The 18,629-nt window shown below is 48.9% G+C and overlaps 1 pseudogene; it reads left to right on the top strand.

Moving 5' to 3' along the window:
• Positions 1-17,834: 17,834 nt before the first annotated feature.
• On the top strand, positions 17,835-18,156 carry LOC119953244 (annotated as a pseudogene).
• The last annotated feature ends 473 nt before the right edge of the window (positions 18,157-18,629 follow it).

Below are 18,629 nucleotides of genomic sequence, written 5' to 3'. Positions count from 1 at the left end.
GCTGTGCCCGAGGCAACTGATGTTTTGCAGGGAAGCAGAGACAGAACCATTTCCTTCATGTGGCAATGCAACATCATTACAGTATACGCATTGGCTATTAAAGTCAACACAGCCCGCAACTGTTAGCCATCAGTCTCCTTCCAGTTTGCCATGGGGGTCATGCATTTTGCTACTGGCTCATTTGAATGTTGCCAGCTAGAATTGGCATCCTGTCGCCCCATTCGTGCATGTTTCAAAGCAGAAAATGCTGGCACACCCAGCAGATCAGGCAGCATCAGAGAGAAACAGGTCGATGCACTAACACCATTGTGACTGCAGAAAGCAGATAGCGAATGTTAACAGAGAGTGGTAACAATAAATCTTTCCTACTGACAGAGTGAGGTCAGTAGCCGGGGGACCCAGATAAAAAGGGTAATGGACCAAAGAGGTAAGGAGGGGAATTTATTTTACAACACAAGTTGTTTCGATCTGGAGTGGGCTGCCTGAAAGGGTGGTGGAAGCAGAAAAGAAACAGTTTAGAGAGCGAGGGGGACAGAGCCGGGAGATGGGAATAATTGGATAGCCTCCTTCAGTGATGTCAACAAGGATCAACTTCCCACTCCTCACTCCAGCCCACAGCAGGAAGGAGAATATGTTGCAAAGTCTCAGATGGAGTGGAACATTTTGATATACAGTCCTATTGTTTGTTGGGAGGCAATGGCCTGTCAGAAGTTCCCACCGACAGACAACAGTCATTTCGGAAAATTATATAACAAAAATAAATTTCATTTATATACGGCACCTTTAATTTGACAAAATGCCCAACGGTGCTTCACAGGAATGGTAGAAATTTAAAAATATCACACCAGAGCATGAGGAGATTTCAAGGCAAGGGGATCAAAAACCTGGTTAAAGAGTTCGGATTAAAGGAAGGAGAGGTTTAGGAGGGAATTCCCAAGCTTAGATTGCTGGCAGCTGAAGGCATGGCCATCAATGGTGCAGCAATTCAAATCAAGGATGCTCCAAGAGGCCAGAATCGGTTGGCAACAGATATCTCAGGGGGTTATGGGTTTGGAGATTACAGAGGTGGGAAGGGGGTATGCATGGACGACTTACCGACAAGCATGAGAATTTGAACATTCAGGCATTGCTTGACCAGGAGCCGATGTAGATTGGCGAATGCAGAGATGTTGGGTGGACAGATCTTTGTGCAAGTTAGGACATGGATATTGGAGGTCTGGATGACCTCAAGTTTACAGAAAGTGGAATGGTGGTTGCAGCCACAGGTACAATGGGTTAGTCAAGTCTGGAGGTAACACGAGAATTGATTCATCTCCCTCCCCATCATCCTTTCCCCCCAACCCTGCCACAGTTGGTAGCACTCGCACCATGAGTCACACGGTTCAGGGTGCAAGCCCCACTCCAAGTTTTAAACATCAAGGATCAAGGCTGACACTTCAGTGCAACGCTGTGAGTGCACTGTCAGCTTTGCTGTGTTTTGGAGCGGGCCTTCTCCAATGTATGTAAACCATCCAACAGCAAAGCTTTGAAGCAGAGCAGGGAAGTCATCTTTGAATCAATAGCACACAAACTGGTTGTTTGATCATTGTCACAATGCTGTTTGTGGGAGCTTGCTGTACACAAGCCCACTGCCAGTGCTTAAAGGGAGGTATTTCTTTTATCTCCCCCACCAACTCCATCACAAAGTCCCACAATCGCCATCATTCCCAGCCTGACTCCCAAACTCCACCCCTGATTTCCCCTCTGCTTCCAACATGACCCCTGCAATCCCCAACCAAACTCCGCATTTCCCAACTCTGAACCCAAACTTAACCCAGGCTCCAATCCATGGGAGTGGAGTATTAAACCTCACATTACATCCAGCCAGCCCCCATGGGCAGTCTAATGATCTGTCTGCTGAAATAGCAAAGGAAAGAAGCCAGACTATAACCAGTGGGTATAAAAACAATAGGTTAGTTCAAGTGCTGTTGCGCATGGGTAGAAAAGAAGAAGCTAAAGGTTAAAAAGAAGAATTTTGTTTGATAAAATACATCGCGGTCTCCAGTATCAGTTTACTGAAATTGATTTTAAAATGATAGACAAACTATCCTTACTTAGTTACCAATCCAAGGATCGGACCTGTTACGAAAGAGGTTATTAATATGCGATATCTCAATGTAGAAAGTTTTAAATGTGCAGGTATGATTGCAAAAACAGAAAGGAGGAGGTGCATGCAGCGTTTGCAGTCCAGGTGTTAATAGAAAGGAGAAGGAAGTATTAGAAACACACATTTCTTAAACTTGTTAAACCTCTGGGCAGCACGGTACCATGGTGGTTAGCATAAATGCTTCACAGCTCCAGGGTCCCAGGTTCGATTCCCAGATGGGTCACTGTCTGTGTGGAGTCTGCACATCCTTCCTGTGTGTGCGTGGGTTTCCTCCGGGTGCTCCGGTTTCCTCCCACAGTCCAAAGATGTGCGGGTTAGGTGGATTGGCCAGGCTAACTTGCCCTTAGTGTCCTAAAAAATAAGGTTAATGGTGGTTGTTGGGTTACTGGTATAGGTAAACGTGGGCTTGAGTAGGGTGATCATTGCTCGGCACAACATCGAGGGCCGAAGGGTCTGTTCTGTGCTGTACTGTTTTAATTCTAATTCTCTGATTTGGAGATTTCAGTATCAACTCTGACTCCATCAGTTGGAAGCATACTCCACTCTGTATCAGGATGATGTGGGTTAGAACCTGCTCTCCGGAGACTTGAGGAGATAATCCAGGCTAAGGGAGTGCTGCGCTGTTGGGGATGCTGTGTGCGCGATCCAACAACAACGTGGCCGATGAAAACCGTGGACCCGGTCCCAGCTCGCAACACTTCACGAGTGGATCTTGCGAGAAGTTGCAATGTAAATCTCGCCAATTGTGGGCGGGATCACTTCTTTGCAAATCTGCATATTAGAGCGCAGCAGTAAGCCTCACTCTAATGTGGACATTCCGAGGTACCTGAGGCTTTGAGATTCATCCCCTTTGCCTTGGACACCTTGGGTGAGCGCTGTTCAGCACTGGTCCCCAAAATGGGGACCAGACAAAACAGTACTTGTGGGGGTCTCCCAGGTGATGGATGGGTGGGTGGGGGCCACAACTGCTTGCCCTTTGGTCAGAGTGGTGCCCTGGAACTGCTGGTGGCACCTGAGTACCCTGGTGATGCCAGCCTGGAACTTTGGCAGTGCCACCTGGATGCCAGCTAGAATGGGCACTGCCAGAATGTGGGGGGTCTGGGGATGCTCCCACAGTGCATTTGGGCTGGGGTAGATCAGGGATCATTTTGGGGGGATCTCTCACTACATTGGGGAGTGCTGACTAGCAGAGCTCCCCACTGTACAAAATGGGGCTATGTGTGGCCTCGGCCCCACGTTCCCTATTCAGGCCCCTTATACAACACGAGCCATGTTGAATAGCCATGTGTTTCTCGGCATTGCGAGCAGACTAGGGGACTTTGTTTTCTTGTGAGAGAATCGCACCTTGTGTTTCAAATGTTAAATCGAGGTCCTTATAAAATCTCTCCACAGGAATGGAACAAGGTTGATTGCTGACCAAGAGTGGCACCAGTCTTAGTGCTGGCTCTTATTTAGCCAGGTCACTGCATCTCTTCAGATGCACAGCTAATTGGCTTTATGCTGTGTTTAAAGACATTTACACATTACTGAGACACATAATCCAGGCCATTTTCTAATTGAACATTGGGTATGGATTGATGGTATGCGTATATGTACATGTTCAAGTGTGAACGGAAAGTCGCCATAGTCCCCGGGGACTATAGGCTGCTTTCCCCTTGAAATAAAAATCGCTTATTGCCACAAGTAGGCTTCAAATGAAGTTATTGTGAAAAGCCCCGAGTCACCACATTCCGGCGCCTGTTCAGGGAGGCTGGTATGGGAATTGAACCGTGCTGCTGGCCTGCCTTGGTCTGCTTTCAAAGCCAGCGATTTAGCCCTGTGCTAAACCAGCCCCAGTAATAATAATCGCTAATTGCCACAAGTAGGCTTCAAATGAAGTTACTGTGAAAAGCCCCTAGTCGCCACATTCCGGCGCCTGTTCGGGGAGGTTGGTACGGGAATTGAACCGTGCTGCTGGCCTGCCTTGGTCTGCTTTCAAAGCCAGCGATTTAGCCCAGTGTGCTAAACCAGCCCCAGTAATAATAATCGCTTATTGCCTCAAGTAGGCTTCAATTAAGTTACTGTGAAAAGCCCCTAGTCACCATATTCCGGCACCTGTTCGGGGAGGCTGGTACGGGAAGAGAGAGAGCTGACTGGTGGTGATTTAACCTGAGAGTCACCACACCTCAGGCAAGGGACAAGGTTGAGAAGGTTAAGTTCAAGTATATATGTTGTTTAGATATATGTGCAGCTGTATGTAGGCACCCTTTTTCTACACTGTTCCCTTTTTATTTCAGATTTCCAGCAGATGATTTATTTCTGAATTTCTCCCTCCCCATTACTTTTTGCCAGTCTCAAGATAGGGAAACAAACAATTAATTGGCTTTCTCCACCAGAAAGACCATTTTATCACATGTCCTCTGGAGAGTTAATTCCTGCCGTAGCTATTTGACAGTATCGTTGCAGGCAGATTCGTGAGCAGTGATTCTACCTCATCCGTTGCCTGTCATTATGACAGTTACAGTTAATGGTGAAGTGTCGCGCACCCATCATTGATATGATTGCAGTGGTGAGAGAGGTGCATTAGGAGGATTCACACTGACAAGGCCTGACAACCTATATTCAGTTTCATTAAAGGGTTCCTGCAGGAGTTGAGTGCTGGCCCAGCTGAACATTCAGACAACTGTTCCTGAACAGTCAGAGAGTGCATGCAAGACGCTTTGATCAAGGTTACTGTGTTACAGAGCAACAGGTTGCCACAGAATCAGGGCAGATTGTACAAGGAACCCAGAAAGAACTCATGAGAACGGGAAGACTTGCATTTATGTGACACCTTTCGTAACCTCAGAGTAATCAACCCACGGCACAGCCAAAGACGTACCTTCTAAAATTGTCAGTGTGGATGGATGGATGGATTTGTTTATTGTCATGTGTACCGAGGTACAGTGAAAAGTATTTTTCTGCGAGCAGCTCAACAGATCATTAAGTACATGGGAAGAAAAGGGAATAATAGAAAATACATAATAGGGCAACACAAGGTATACAATGTAACTACATAAGCACCGGCATCGGATGAAGCATACAGGGTGTAGTGTGAACGAGGTCAGTCCATAAGAGGGTCATGTAAAGCACATGGCAGAAATTTTCACACTGCAAGGGATAATTGGTTTTAGTGACAGTCATGAAGGTTTACAGCATGAAAACAGGCCCGTCTGCCCAACATGTCCATGCCTCCCAGTTTTTACCCTAAACTAGCCCCAATTGATGTTGCTGAGAGATGAATATTGGCCAGGGCATAGGAGATATCTACACTGCTCTTACTTGAGATGGTGGAACCTTCTAGGCCCCACCTGAGAGGGCAGGTGTGGCCTCAGTTCAATGTCCCATCCAAACAATGGCGCCTCCGACAGAACAGTTCTCCCTCTGTACTGCAACGCAGTGTCAGTATAGATGTTGTGTTCAAGTCCCTGTCACCATCTGACAAGAACGCTAGCCTTGATGCATGGCTGGCACTAGCGCCATCCCGGTGGGCAACAGTGGGCAGGACATCTATACTCTGCTGCATCCCTGCTGTAGCTGTAACCCAATGCCCAATATCAGACCTCATGACCATGATCATTCTGGAGTGAGTGGAGAATTGAATGGATTTTATAATCCAGTAGTTTTATGGTCACCATTATCGGTGCCAGTTTTTTACTTCAGATTTATTTAATTAGCACCTTTGTGAGACTTGAACTCAGAGGTGGAGTTTTGTGCCCCCTCCCCCAACATGATGAGTTTGGAGGTAGGGGCCTTTATTCAGGCAAATGGCTGTGGTTGGGGGTCCCCAACACCTTCCCACCTAAATCCCAATGAAGTCTGTGACGGGCAAGCCCATGGATGTTCTTTCTACTCCATTATCGTTGCCGCCCTTGAGTGGCCAAATAATGTCCACGTAAAGGCCTCATTTTGCCAATGCTGGTATTAACCCAGCAGTGAACGGAGAACTTGCCTGATGGCATGTAAAAGTTCCCTGGTTCAAAGGTACTCAGTGCCTGATCGAGGGAGCCAGCTTCGGGAGGGGTGCCCTTACTGTCGACTCCTCTACACCTCCATGACCACTATTTCGCAAAACCCCTCCCACCATCACTCACCTGTCATCCCAGCAGCCAGCTACTTCCTCCCTGGTGCAACTGCCATTCAAAAGAGTTGCCAGCCTCTGATTGGCTCGACAGGCCTTGGCAGGCAGGTCTTATGCGCCCGAGATTCAGATCCCGTGGTAAAGTGATGCTGGCCAGTCAAGGGCCTGATCGGCATGTACTTCCGTCGGGCCACCCTGAAAGAGGTGATGTGGGGGCCTTGTTGGCTCTGCTGCCAGTGTCATGACCACAGTTGCCAGCACAAGATTCCACTTATATTTCAAGCTCATTAGTACCTGACTGGACCCAGCTTCTGGATTCCAATAACATAATCACTGTGCTGCCATTGCTAGTTACAGAAAAGATTCTCTTCTGGGGTTTTGATGATATCATAAATATTATCGCAGAATGTGGACAGTTTATGCCCATCATATAAATCTAAACTTCCTTCAACTTCGCTCTATCCAGTCCTGCTCTGCAATGGTGCTTCCTTTAATCACCTTGCTTCCTCCCTCTGGAATATACTCATTCATAATTTCACACACTCTCCATCTCTCCATTCTTTCTCCCTTCACAATCACAATAAAGCCCCTTCCTTTCAGCTCTCACTTCAGTCTTTCTCCATTCTCTCATTCCTATTGGCTGATCATTTGTTACTCCGGGCCCTCTCATTGGAGGTTACACTGGAGATGTGGGGCTGGATTTCTTTCCACTTTCCTGTCAGGGGTTGGCGAGGCCATTAGCAGAAAATGGGAACATATCCAGGCCCAGCATCACATTGGTGCCTGACCTCAATTGCCCCACCCCATTCCTGCCAGGATGACTGATGGCAAACCTGATCCTCAGGGTTTGGCAAGCACTGCCCCCTCCTTCCCCCCCCCCCCCCCCCCCCCCCCCCCCCCCCCACGCCCACCCTCCCATACTTCTCAATATTGCTGATGTTTATCCCATCTCTAGGTGTCACTCGGTATACTGTGGGAAGGTGATGGGCAATTCCTGATCTCTGCTGTCCTTACCTGGTCTGGCCCGTATGTGACTCTGGAAATATGTATCTGACTCCGAAAATGACCTAATAAATTACTTGGTTTATAACCAGTCATGTCATAGTACAGAACTTGAAGATTGCTCAGAATTGCTACTTTTTAATATTTGGTGTTCTTGCAAATTGTCCCAACGAGGAAATGTTTTGGCAATTTTTTTTTTGTTCAGCAGTACTCAAAGCATTTTGTGTCGTAAAGCTGGTTCACCACCATCTTCTCAGGGGATGGATAAGAAATGGGTTTTGCCAGTGATGGCCACAATCCCTGAGCAAATATAAATAAAGTTCCATAGACGGTGGTCACTTGTTGGCACCTCATTGATGTCAAGTGACTTTTTTGATTTTTAGCTTGAGACAGTGAGGGTGACAAATGATGCAAAAGAATGGGGATGAGGGCACGGTTCCCTCCTCATTCTCCGAGGTCCTGACCAATGTCCACAACAAGGGCACTGGGTGGCATTCACAACTGGAAGGGTTGATTTTTGTTTTTCCCTTTCCGCGTTTCAAGAGGCCAGCTGCAGCACCAAAAACAGCTAACTCAGTACAGACAAAGAGATTTATCTGGAACCTTGGGGTCAGTATAGAAAACAATGAGAGAGTACAGAGCACTTAGAAACTGAGTCATCACAGGAGTCAAAAAGAAAACTTCTGAACAAATGTCATTTCTGAACTGTGCATTTTACCATTAAGCTGTAAGGCAGGCTCCGAAAGGCCATTACCTGAACCTCTGAGGCAGATATAATATTAAAATTGACTAATTAGCCAGACGTGTGCTGAATTTCTTCCCAGCTCTGGGTGGGGATTATACTGATGCAAACCAGATAAACAGCTATTTTTTTCCAACGCATGAACATTGTTCACACTAACTTGGAATCTCTAAACTTTCATGAAAAATCCCAATTCGGAATTTTCCAATCTCTGGATATTCCTCATCTTCTCCCTCAACCCTCCTTTCCTTTTACAATTTACGAGGCTTCTTAAATCCCAAGTTTGGCCTCACCCAACCAGAAGGTACAACATCCCTTTAATTCTGCCCAATCTGAGCTAGATTCTTTTTTATTTATTTATTGCCTCATGGGGGGTGGACATGCACTTGTTTCTCATCCCTAATTGCCCTTGAACTGAGTGACTTACTCAGCCACTTCAGAAGGAAGTTAACAGTCAACCCCACTGTTGTGGGTCTGGAGTCACAGGTAGGCCAAACCAGGTTACGACAAAAGATTTCCTTTCCTCAAGTGAATCAGATGTTTTTTTATGATAATACCCTTATTTTCAGCTCCAGATTTATCAACTGATTTAAATGCCCATGGTGGAATCTGAACCCATGTCCCCAAAATGTAACATTAACCTGGGCCTCAGGATTACTAGTACAGGGGCAGCACGGTGGCACAGTGGTTAGCATTGCTGCCTACGGCGCTGAGGACCCGGGTTCAAATCCCGGCCCTGGGTTACTGTCCGTGTGGAGTTTGCACATTCTCCCCGTGTTTGCGTGGATTTCACCCCCACAACCCAAAAAAGATGTTCAGGATAGGTGGATTGGCCACGCTAAATTGCCCCTTAATTGGAAAAAATAATTGGGTACTCTAAATTTATAATAAATTTATTACTAGTCCAGTTGCATTACCACTACAGCGCTGTCTCCCTATGTTGCACCAAGGGCTTTGACCCTTAGCTTCTCAGCCAGAAACAAATCCAGCTGTAACCTTGCTCAACCATCATTGTTCAGCGCATAAAATGGTTTCCGTGGCTACACATCACACAGCAGCAAAGTCTTACAAAGTTATTCATTCCCATAATTTTCTTCTTCCCTCCCAATGCTATGCATTATTGCTGGGTTATCGATCTTTCAGTGCCAGCTGCCGACTGGCATCTTGGAAGTAGATACCGAGGCATCGAGCTTCAACCGGCTTGTTCTCCCTGGGATCTGATATCCAGAGCAATTTGCACTTTTCAGAAAGTGTCATTGAATATTAGAGCGAGGAAAGCTGGGCTAACTTTTCCCCTCCCTTTTGGATATTTTGTTAACCCCGCTGATGTTATATGTGAGGGTTTCCTAAAACCCAGAAGGGTAACTTGAAACATTAGTTCTTCGTGGTGCATATTTTTAATTTTATATAATGTGAGAAAATATATGCAAACCAGTGAAAAACAGTCCGGCTTTGCTGTAATCAACTCGTAAAGAATATTTATTAACTTAAAAAACACACGACAAGAAGGACTACAATACACTACAAAAGTACACTTAACTACAATAATGACTATGCACACACTATCTCATGAAGTTACCCTTTGTTCCCAATTACCTGCGTTTCTTGAACTCTGAAAACTGCCCCCTTTCCCAAACAACATTCAATATTACTTAACTCTCAGCATTTGGTTACCACCCAAAGATTATTTTACAGGTTTAGGAAGACCATCTTCAGTTCAGCATAGCAGTTCCTCTCTGTTAGTGTTTTTTTTAAACAGCAGTTTTGAGCAATAACTTATTTTGGGGAGAGCCTGCTTACTCCAGCTGGGTGTGGCTATGATGGTAGCTACTTCTCTCCTGCTGTACTCAGCTACCCTCCTATGGTCATACAGTACTGTCCTTTGATTTTATGCTATCTGAATAACACCTCAGACTAGGCTTTTAGAAATAGATGCAAATTATATCCTTCTCACCACTTTGAACTCACCTCTTCTATAGTTCTAACACCTACCTCTATACATCATTGTTTTCCACCTCGTCACTAAGGGAAACATTTGTTTTCCTGCTGCTGTGCTAATTTGTATATCAAAAACACTCCTTCAGACAGCTGCACTCTTTCATATCCCTTTTATCCAATTTCTTTACTTTATCCCAATTTCACTTTTAATCTTGATTTTACTCAATTCTTGAATCTTCCGTTTACTCCAGTGGAATAGGCAATAAGTCCATTATTGCACTCAAACCATTGACCAGCTGTGGTCAGGTAATCAAACACAGACTGGGCATTAAAAATGGCATCTTCAGGCCTCAGAGAGGGTGCAGGGGAGATTCATTGCAACAATATTAGGGATGATGGACTTCAGTTAAGTGGAAAGACTGGAGGAACAGGGATTATTCTCCTTGGAGCAGAGATGGTTGAACAAGGTTTGAATGTAGCTGTTCAGAATTATGTGGGAGAAGTTCTCAATGGCAGAAAGATCATTAACCAGACGACAGAGAATTAAAGATCATTGACAATGTGGAGTTCTTGGGTAGAACCAGTAATATATTCATCAAGAAGTATTTAGAGTCAGAACTAATAAGTACTGCTAAAACATGGATTATTGTTTTTATTTTGTTGGACTCCCTCTACCAGTACATGTGTATATGGTAACCTTATGTGAAAAAATGCACGATGTCGTTTTCAATATAGCATGTCCTTCTCCCCCCCCCACCCCCCACCCCCCACCCGCCCCCCCCCCCCCCCCCCCCACCCCCCCAGACTTAGTAAATGAGAGACATATCGGGCGAAATTCTCCGACCCCCACGACGGGTCGGAGAATAGCGGGAGGGCCTTCCCGACATTTTTCCCGCCCTCCCGCTATTCTCCCCCCCCCCCCCCCGCCCAACTCCCGACACGAATCGCTGCCGCCGTTTTTTTACGGCCGGCAGCGATTCACAGCTGATAGATGGGCCGAAGTCCCAGCCCTTTACGCTGTTTTTACGAACGGCAAACACACCTGGTCTGGCCGTTCGTAAAAACGGCGGGAACAACTCGCTTTTTATAACCATGGCACCGATTGGCACGGCAGTACCACGGCCGTGCCAAGGGTGCCATGGGCCCGCGATCGGTGGGCACCGATCGCGGGCAGCGGGCCCGATGCCCGCGCACTATTTGTCCTTCCGCCGCCCCGCAGTATCCATTCGCGGGGCGGCTGAGGGGCATCCCGGCCCGCGCATGCGCGGGTTTCACGCAAATACGCGATGACGTCATCCGCGCATGCGCGGGTTGGAGTCTTCCAATCCGCGCATGCGCGGCTGACGTCATATGACGCGTCAGCCGGCGCTAACTCCAGCAAGCGGGCTTAACGAAATTCGTTAAGCCCGTGATGCCGGAGCTTGCGGCGTCGGGCTGCTAGCCCCTACCGGGGACCAGAATCGGTTCCCGGTCGGGAAGGGGCGCGCTGGCGTCAAACCCGCCCGGGTTTGACGCCAGCCTTACGATTTCTCCCGTTTTGGGAGAATCGCGCCCATCATGTTTCAACATTTTGTTTCCAAAAGTCTGAACTATAAACTTCAGGATACCTTGAATATTCAGCTTCATCAGTAACACTGTTACATGTGCAAACCTTTTTTTTTATTTTTAGAGTACCCAATGATTTTTTTCCAATTAAGGGGAAATTTAGCATGGCCAATCCACCTAACGAAATGAAATGAAAATCACTTATTGTCACAAGTAGGCTTCAAATGAAGTTACTGCGAAAAGCCCCTAGTCGCCACATTCCGGCGCCTGTTCGGGAAGGCTGGTACGGGAATTGAACCGTGCTGCTGGCCTGCCTTGGTCTGCTTTCAAAGCCAGCGATTTAGCCGTGTGCTAAACCACCTGCACATCTTTTGCGTTGTGGGGGTGAAACCCACGCAAACATGGGGAGAATGTGCAAACCTCACACGGACAGTGACCCAGAGCCGGGATCGAACCCGGGACCTCGGTGCCGTGAGGCAGCAGTGCTAACCACTGTGCCACCGTGCTGCCCTTACATGTGCAAACCTTGGTATTAATTTAACAATGCACTTGATCATATGAGATGAAAGCTTTGCTCGCCAACTAAAAACAGTTCACTTCATAACATAATCACTTGAATATGGTGGACGATTAGTATCACAAGTAGGATATCACCCAACACCAGATGTGGTCTCATTTAATTCACATTCTTCATCTGAGATATCGACGTCAGAATCAAATTCAATACTTACAAATCATCTATAATTGGATATTACTTCAAACCTGCTTGGGTACAAATAGAGATGACAGTATGAGATAGCCCATGTAATTGAAAACACTTCTGTCTGTTTGTGGATAACATTGCTCTACAGGCATCAACCATCTTCTTGCTGTTGTAACGAGGCAGACAGGAAAGTGAATAAGATGTAGCATCTCATGAGTTTTTTTCCTTGTTACAAGCTTCAGTTTTCTCGTTAACACAACCTTCATCTTCACAAAATTACTTCTGACCATCTCTAGTCTTCTTCTAATTTCTACACCACATCTACCGCCTTCTTTTCTCATTTGTCGTGAATCAACAAACTTATTTGCTCCTTCCAGTGAGACACCATCCAGTTCAATCTTCATCACTTCAATCTTCACTCTCGTTAACTACCGTTGCTTTTGTCTTTTTGGTGTCCATATTCAATCCATACTCTGGTAGATTTTTCTTGATCTGCGATATTTTGCAGGACCTCTTCTGATTCTTTAGCTTTAAGGTAGAGGTAACTAGATTTGTGACCAAATCTAGTCAGATTTGCGCCATCAGCATACCACTAATTTGTTAGGTTCTTGCCTCCCTTCCCGGGAGTACATCAAATTCTCTGAATATTTGTCCGTATACAGGTTGAATAATTTTGGCAATAATACACAGCTTTGTTGTACTTCTCTCTTCACTTGAAACATACAAGCATATGTGTGGTGGCTCTGGGCAGTACACTGGAGACTTCCAGTAACGACTAAAAGGGGTATATACAGGCACAGAGCAATGCTCGATAGATCTTGATTCTCCAGCTCCAGGGTCTACATTCCCCGGGCCCCTGCTCCCAGGCCCCCGCGCTTTCTCCCAATTGGCCCAGGTTTGTGCACTCCTGCGTGATTGGTCCTGAGCTGGTCACGTGGACAACAAAGCCCGCCCCTCAAAAGGGCTCACGCTACCAAAGCCTAAAGACATGCAGGTTAGATGGGTTGACCATGCTAAACTACCCCTTGGTGTCCAAGGGGTTGCGGGGATAGGGCAGCGAAGTGGGCCAAGGCAGGCTGCTCTTTCAGAGAGTCGGTGCAGACTCGAGGGGCCGAATGGCCTCCTTCTACACTGTAGGAACTCTATGGTTCCACCACAATGTGAACATATGAAATTGGAACAGGCCATTAGGCTACTCAAGCCTGTTCTGCCATTCAATAAAACCATGGCCGATCTGATTATGACCACAAATCCACTTCTTCTACTCCCTTTGACTCCCTTGTTGGCCACAAATCCAGTTACCTCTGCCTTAAAGCTATTCATTGAACCTGCCTCTGACAATCTCTGGGGAAGAGAGTTCCAAACACTCAGAATCCTCCTGAGAGAAAAACATTCTCTCCTCCATCTTACCAAATAAGGGAGACCCCCCATCTTTAAATTGTGACATCTAGTTCAAGCCTCTCCCACAAGAGAAACACCCTTCAGCATCCACTCTGTAACGTCCCTTCAGATTATTATATGTCTCAATATGTTTTCAATAAACATATCTGATTGTCCCTCTTCTAGCCTGATGCTCGTGTTTGATCCCAATATAGGCTCTGAATAAATCTCACAGGCGGAATCCTCCATCGGCCGATGCCGAAATTGGGAAAGGCGATTGAGTGAAGAATCGGTTTTGACGCCGAAATTGTGGCGGGCGCCAGGTCGGCAATGCAGAGGCGCGACTGTGGACTGCCGGTCCTGACACTGGCCGGCTGGCTGGGGTAGGGTGGTGTGGGGCCATTCCAGGGCGGGGGGGGCATTGATGGGGTTGAGACGTAGGGTCGGAGTGACCCCCATGGTACTGGGGCGGTGTCCAGGCATGGACCGCCTTTGCCGCGGCCTGCAAGGTAGCCACCTTACTGCACACCTCACTGACCTTGGCCCTGGTTCTGCAGAGTGACACCGGCCGTATGGGTGCCCCCACCATCACACTACCCCCCTTCTGCCACATCCCGGCCACCCGCCAGCCGCCCCCTCCCTCCCCCGCCTCCCGCCTCAATTCGGGGAGCGGGCCTGGGTTGGCAGTAACAGCGGGTTGCACCGTTTGACAATGTCTGTCTCCTGCCCATTCTAGTACTTTCCACCATTCACTTGGGTGATCCCTGCAGGCGAGCTAGCCATTCCATCACATGGTCCATCGAGTCCCAGGGGTGACGGTGGTGGGACAGTGATGGCGGGTGGGAGTGGGGGGGGGGGGGGTGAGGAACACCGGAGCGGTGAGCTGGCTGAATCGCGGTCCCCGTGCCAAGCCCAACCCCAATGTCCACACCTTCCCCCCCCCCTTCCCCCACCCCACCCCGTGCCCCTCTGCAGCCAGCCAGACCAGCTCACTCCTCACACCCTTCTGGCAGAGCACCAAGGCAGGACAGCTGTTTAATGTGAACGATTATATTCAGGTTTGTGTCCTGTACCCTATCGCAATGCTGTGCCCTGCACCCGTTTCAACTTAACTGCTGCCTATATTTCTGGCCTTACAGGTCCTAATGCTACATCTAGATGGATTCCCAGATGGTTCATCAGGAGTGGAGGCAGCCTGCTGTGATTCTGGCTGCGCGACATGGGACCACTTTGGTGGGCACCTACCTTCTGGGGCAACTGGGTCTGGATAGGCCCAGCTGCTGCTCAGGTGACCCAGGTGGCCTGATGCTACCCTTTTTTGATTTGATTTGATTTATTGTTACCTGTACCGAAGTACAGTGAAAAGTATTTTTCTGCGGCCAAAGGAATGTACACAGTAAATACAAAGTGGACAAAAAAGAATAATCGACAGACTACATTGACAAATGGTACACCGACAACCAGTGATTGGTTACAGTGACTGTAACAAACAAAGCAAATACAGAGCAAGAGCAGCATAGGACGTTGTGAGTTCTTACAGGGAACAGATCAGTCTGAGGGGAAGTCATTGAGGAGTCTAGTAGCTGTGGGGAAGAAGCTGTTCTTATGTCTGGATGTGCGGGTCTTCAGACTTCTGTATCTTTTGCCTGATGATAGGGTCTAGAAGAAGGCAAAGCCTGGGTGGGAGGGGTCTCTGACAATGCTGTCTGCCTTCCTGAGGCAGCAGGCGGTGTAGACAGAATCAATGTGCAGGTAGCAAGCTTATGTGATGCATTGGGCTGAGTTCACCACATTCTGCAGTTTCTTGTAATCTTGGGCCGAGCAGTTTCCATACCAAGCTGTGATGCAACCGGGTAGGATGCTCTCTGTGGCACATCTGTAGAAGTCTGGAGGGTCGATGCAGACATGACAAATTTCTTTAGCTTCCATAGGAAGTAGAGACGTTGTTGGGCTTTCTTGACTGTTGCATCAATGTGAGTGGACGAGGACAGACTGTTGGTGAAGGTGACCCCCAGGAACTTAAAGCTATCGACCATCTCCAATTAGGAGCCATTGATGCAGACGGGGGGGTGTGTCGTGCTGCCCTTCCTGAAGTCGATGATCAGTTCCTTGGTCTTTCTGACATTTAGAGAGAGGTTGTTTTTGGTACACCAGGCAACCAAGTGATTTATCTCTCTTCTGTAGTCTGATTCGTCGTTGTTGAGATACGACCCACCACAGTCGTATCATCTGCAAACCTATATCGTGAGTTGGAGTTAAATCTTGCCACACAGTTGTGTGTGTATAGGGAGTATAGTAGAGGACTGAGCACACATCCTGCGGGGCCCTGGTGTTGAGGACTATTGTGGAGGAGGTGCTGTTGCCTATCCTAAAAGATTACGGTCTGTTAGTGTTGCTCACTGCACATGTGATGCAATAGGGACAGGAGCCGGGGTGCAGTCCGAGGTACTGCGGTGTTCCGGAATCTCCCCTGCGGGAGTCACTGGTACGGGCCCTAACAACCCCTCTTCCTCTCTCTGGGCATCCTGTGCTCCCTGTGATGAGGGTGCGACTGGAGCTATCCCCTGAGGCTCCCCTGCCACTTGTCGCTGCCAGTCCTGGAGGCCCGCTGCCATCCCGACTAGGGTCTGCATTTTTGCGGCCATGGTGCACAGTGAGTGAACCACCTCCATCTGGAACTGCGCCACATCATGCTGCGATGTGCCACCACCTTCTGAGTCTGTGCCACATCAGCCAGTGACTGCGCATCTTCCTTTGGGACTGGGCCATCTCCCTCTGTTACTGTGCCACATCGACCAGCGCCTGGGCAATGCCGCCGAAGCTCTCAGCCACGGCAGCTGTAACTGGGGCACCTTCAGGAGCACCGCTGCAATGTCCAGGTGGCTCGGGCACATGGCTTCCTGCAATAGGGCAGCACTGTCCTGGGCCTCGGCCACCGTCTGCACAGACTGCCCCTGGACTTGGATATGTTGACAGATGACCAAAATCTTTGCCCCCAAGGCCTCCACCGCAGACGGCACCTGTGAGGTGTTGGCCTGGGTGGCAGGCATGGTTGGCACCACTACCTGCTGCTGCACGTGGTTGGACTCCTTCACCTGCACCTGCAGATGCTGGATGCTCGCTGACAACCCCTCATGCAGTCTCTGGCTCTGCGGCTGCATCTCCACAATCGAAGAGACCATCTATTCGAGACCCGTCTGGACGGCAGCTTGTCCCTGGGGTCAACCTGCCCCCCCAGGAGTTCCTACCTGCACCTGCTGTACCAGAGCATGTGTGTTGTGCGCACAGGTAGTGCCCCAGGAGCTTCTTCACGAAAGTGCCCAACCGAGGTGAGTGTCTCCGGGATGGTGGAGATTGTTGGAGACAGCTGTGATGAGAAATCAGTGTCATCCCCGGAATCGAACTCCAGGGTGTCCCAGGATACAGGTTGAGGGCTCCTGTACGTGTCGGTGTGGTGCTCGGCGTTGGTCATACCTGAGATTCTGGCTGTGGCTGGGGTCGGGGGGCACCAGAAGGGCCCACCCCATCACCAGCAGCAAGACACAAGGCAAGACGCATAATCGCATCACGAGGCGAGGGGCGGAGGTGGGGGGGGGGGGGGGGGGGAGAGAGAGTGGGGGTGGTGGGGATGTGTAGGGGGAGGGGTGTGTGTTGAGGGTGGGTTGTAGGATGAGGTGATGGAGTGGGTGTGTAGGGGGGGTATGGGTGGTGGTGGGGGTGGTGGCGGGTGCGGACTTAGTGACGGGGGGGGTGACACATGTGCCATGGGGAACCGCAATCAGGAAAGTCTCACTTCATCGCCAAAGCCCACCTCCGCCCGGGCGACTGCCCTTTTTCGGGCCCAAGGACCACATCCAGTGCCCTCCGCTCTGCTGCAGTGAGGGGCCGCAGGTCCGGCGGACCCCTCCAACCTTTTCAATAAAATTATAGGGCCAGATTCTCCGATTCTGAGGCTAAGTGCTGAGGATCCGTGGCGTTTTACATGGATAAAACGGCGCGGCCCCCTCACCGATGCTGTGACTGGTGAGGGGCTAGCAGCTGCACCACCTAAAATTTCCAGCCTCCACGAAATAAACGGCCGGAGAATTGCCGGTCTGCGGCCACGCATGCACATCCCGCCCGACTGTGGCGGCGCTGGACACGGTCCAGAGCCGCCACGCTGGGTTCCGGTACGGCTGGGTCCACTCTGCCCGGTTCAGAAGTGTTCGGTTCTTCTGAATGAAGCTAAGGCCAAGTTTCTCCCCTGTCAACTCGGATCCACCCACAGAGATCCAGCGCCATGACCTCCACCTCAGAACTCGGCTGTATCTACAGCGCGCTCATCCTGTACCACGATGAGGTCACTGTCACCGAAGGCAACTCAATGCCCTGATTAAAACAGCTGGTGTGACCATTGAGCCTTTTATCTGTTTGCCAAGGCATTGGCTAATATTGATGTTAATAGTCTGATCTGCAACATTAGTGCTGGTAGCTGTGCCCCAGCTGCTGAAGCAGTTGTTTCCACCGCTGCCCCTATTGCTGCGGAAGAGAAAAAGTAAAACAAGGAACAGGAAGAATCTGAAGAGTCTGACGATGACATGGGCTTTGGTCTCTTTGATTAAACATGCCGTGCAACAACATTGTTGCAAATTACAGACAATAATAAAAATTGAATATAAAAGCCGGCGGCTGCAGCTAAAGACCGCGAATTTGCGCAAACAGAAACGCAGAAGATTTTGAAAAAGCTTCTATGTAATCTTCCTGCCTGAGGGAGGCAGAGAGCAGGTTACAGCCCCGAATGTCGCCATCACGTGCTTTGGGCGCGATTGTGATCCCTCCATTTCGTCAGCAGCAAACAAGGTAAGAGAAAATGGTGGGCTGTAAAGGTGGGCTGGCTTGGGTCACGAAGGTCGGTCGGCGTGGGTCGCGAAGGTCGGTTGGCTTGGGTCGCGAAGGTCGGTCGGCGTGGGTCGCAAAGGTCGGTTGGCGTGGGTCGCGAAGGTCGGCCGGCGTGTGTCCCGAACGTTGGCCAGTTGGTAAAAATGGACCCTGGAAAAATGTTTGAAAAACACTGATCCCCTTCATCCACATTGCT

The sequence above is a fragment of the Scyliorhinus canicula genome, chromosome 18 (genome assembly GCF_902713615.1).
Source record: "Scyliorhinus canicula chromosome 18, sScyCan1.1, whole genome shotgun sequence".
NCBI lineage: Eukaryota > Metazoa > Chordata > Chondrichthyes > Carcharhiniformes > Scyliorhinidae > Scyliorhinus > Scyliorhinus canicula.
This window is presented reverse-complemented; position numbering and strand designations above follow the sequence as displayed.